Source organism: Schistocerca piceifrons, unplaced genomic scaffold, assembly GCF_021461385.2.
Source record: "Schistocerca piceifrons isolate TAMUIC-IGC-003096 unplaced genomic scaffold, iqSchPice1.1 HiC_scaffold_1404, whole genome shotgun sequence".
NCBI lineage: Eukaryota > Metazoa > Arthropoda > Insecta > Orthoptera > Acrididae > Schistocerca > Schistocerca piceifrons.
Genome location: NW_025727241.1, coordinates 62501 through 65000, shown reverse-complemented (window position 1 = coordinate 65000; position 2500 = coordinate 62501). Strand labels below are relative to the sequence as shown.

Sequence of the window (2500 nt, the reverse complement as noted above, 5' to 3'; positions counted from 1 at the left end):
TTGTGCACGCAGCTACGTGTCGTCTCCCTATGAGAGCTGGATTGCAGTGTGGTACGCCATAGAGACGTGTGGGAGGAACGGACGCCGTGGATGGCGATCAGCATGAGCTGTCTGTTGATGTATTCGGACCTAGTCGTCTCTCCTCACACACCGTGATGGCATGGTGCACCGCGTTCCATATCTGCGACATGCTACAGAGGCCGGTTGACAGTCGTTCGAGCAATGGACATCGCATACGTACGGGGGCCACCTTCCACGTATTGTCTAGGCGTGCACATTTTGTTGCGTGTATGTGGGCAGACGTAGTGTGGCGTGACACCTGACACAGGCATGCAATAATCGTTGAAGTTGCAAATGGCGATGGACGCCTGCGTTTTCTGGTGAAGTTACGCAAATGAACAAATGGTAACCTGTTGTGGTGCGGTTGTTCTCGCTAGGGGTGAATCGGTGATGGCGACGATAGGTTGAGGTACTAACCGGTTGTTCCAGCGATACCCACCATGCCGACGAAACTGAACGGCATCTGGGTGTGAAGCGATACGCGGCGGTGGCTGGGTGGGACCGTCCCCGGCCGGTGAGGGGGCGCCTCCCGGCGTGCTGGCCGCGCGGTGCGTGGGCGCACGCGCTACAGCCGGCTGGTGGGGGCGGCCAGTGGCAGGCGCGCCGGCCGACGGACGCGGCAGGCGTCGCAGCTGCGCGCCGGCGCACCCTGCGCGCGGCGCCGTGCGGCCAAAGTAGGTCCTCGCGGGCCCGGTGCGAAGCGCGGTGGACATCTTCAGTGTGCTGGTCCGATTGAGGACTGTGTGCGTTGAGGATGCGCCGCCGCCCGGCGCTCGGCGCCGCGACGCCGTCTGCTGCTCGGTCGCCCCAGCGGTTCTCGCTGGTGGTTTGTATCGCAGCTGTGCGGATGTGTTGGCGCGTGCGCTGTGCTGGGAGAGTTCGCTTCGGCACCCAAGTGGGGCTTTTGTCCTTCTGTGGCGCTGGCGTTGGAGCTGCCGGTCACCGTAGGTGGCGCGTGTTGTCTCCCGCCGGCAATGCCACGACAGCACGCTCCCGGGCCTCTGTCGGCAGCGGCAAGCTCAGTTGGGAGCACGGGTGGTCGCACCGAAAGCGTCTACTCGCCTAACTCCGGGCGATTGCGCCTCTCTCGAACCCGACCAAGTACTTGGGACGGCGCTGCGCGCCGCCGGGACCTGAGAGGGTTTCGAGGTGTATTGTGCAGGGGAGCTCAGCCTCCTCCTGTTTGCAGAATGATTGAGCGGACGCTTGCGTGTTCGCGCGGGCCCCCGGGACACACTCCCGGGCGGCCGGCTGCTCAGCTCTAGTTGACGCAGCTCCCTGGTTGATCCTGCCAGTAGTCATATGCTTGTCTCAAAGATTAAGCCATGCATGTCTCAGTACAAGCCGCATTAAGGTGAAACCGCGAATGGCTCATTAAATCAGTTATGGTTCCTTAGATCGTACCCACGTTACTTGGATAACTGTGGTAATTCTAGAGCTAATACATGCAAACAGAGTCCCGACCAGAGATGGAAGGGACGCTTTTATTAGATCAAAACCAATCGGTCGGCTCGTCCGGTCCGTTTGCCTTGGTGACTCTGAATAACTTTGGGCTGATCGCACGGTCCTCGTACCGGCGACGCATCTTTCAAATGTCTGCCTTATCAACTGTCGATGGTAGGTTCTGCGCCTACCATGGTTGTAACGGGTAACGGGGAATCAGGGTTCGATTCCGGAGAGGGAGCCTGAGAAACGGCTACCACATCCAAGGAAGGCAGCAGGCGCGCAAATTACCCACTCCCGGCACGGGGAGGTAGTGACGAAAAATAACGATACGGGACTCATCCGAGGCCCCGTAATCGGAATGAGTACACTTTAAATCCTTTAACGAGTATCTATTGGAGGGCAAGTCTGGTGCCAGCAGCCGCGGTAATTCCAGCTCCAATAGCGTATATTAAAGTTGTTGCGGTTAAAAAGCTCGTAGTTGGATTTGTGTCCCACGCTGTTGGTTCACCGCCCGTCGGTGTTTAACTGGCATGTATCGTGGGACGTCCTGCCGGTGGGGCGAGCTGAAGGCGTGCGACCGCCTCGTGCGTGCTCGTGCGTCCCGAGGCGGACCCCGTTGAAATCCTACCAGGGTGCTCTTTATTGAGTGTCTCGGTGGGCCGGCACGTTTACTTTGAACAAATTAGAGTGCTTAAAGCAGGCAAGCCCGCCTGAATACTGTGTGCATGGAATAATGGAATAGGACCTCGGTTCTATTTTGTTGGTTTTCGGAACCCGAGGTAATGATTAATAGGGACAGGCGGGGGCATTCGTATTGCGACGTTAGAGGTGAAATTCTTGGATCGTCGCAAGACGAACAGAAGCGAAAGCATTTGCCAAGTATGTTTTCATTAATCAAGAACGAAAGTTAGAGGTTCGAAGGCGATCAGATACCGCCCTAGTTCTAACCATAAACGATGCCAGCCAGCGATCCGCCGCAGTTCCTCCGATGACT

General features: G+C 57.7%; 1 non-coding gene across 1 annotated transcript in view; it reads left to right on the top strand.

Annotated features, from left to right (window-relative positions):
* Positions 1-1335: 1335 nt before the first annotated feature.
* LOC124733651 overlaps positions 1336-2500 on the top strand; it is a 1909-nt gene continuing 744 nt past the window's right edge. Inside the window, exon 1 of the ribosomal RNA XR_007009054.1 lies at positions 1336-2500. This exon is cut by the window's right edge and continues 744 nt beyond it. This is a non-coding gene — a ribosomal RNA (small subunit ribosomal RNA).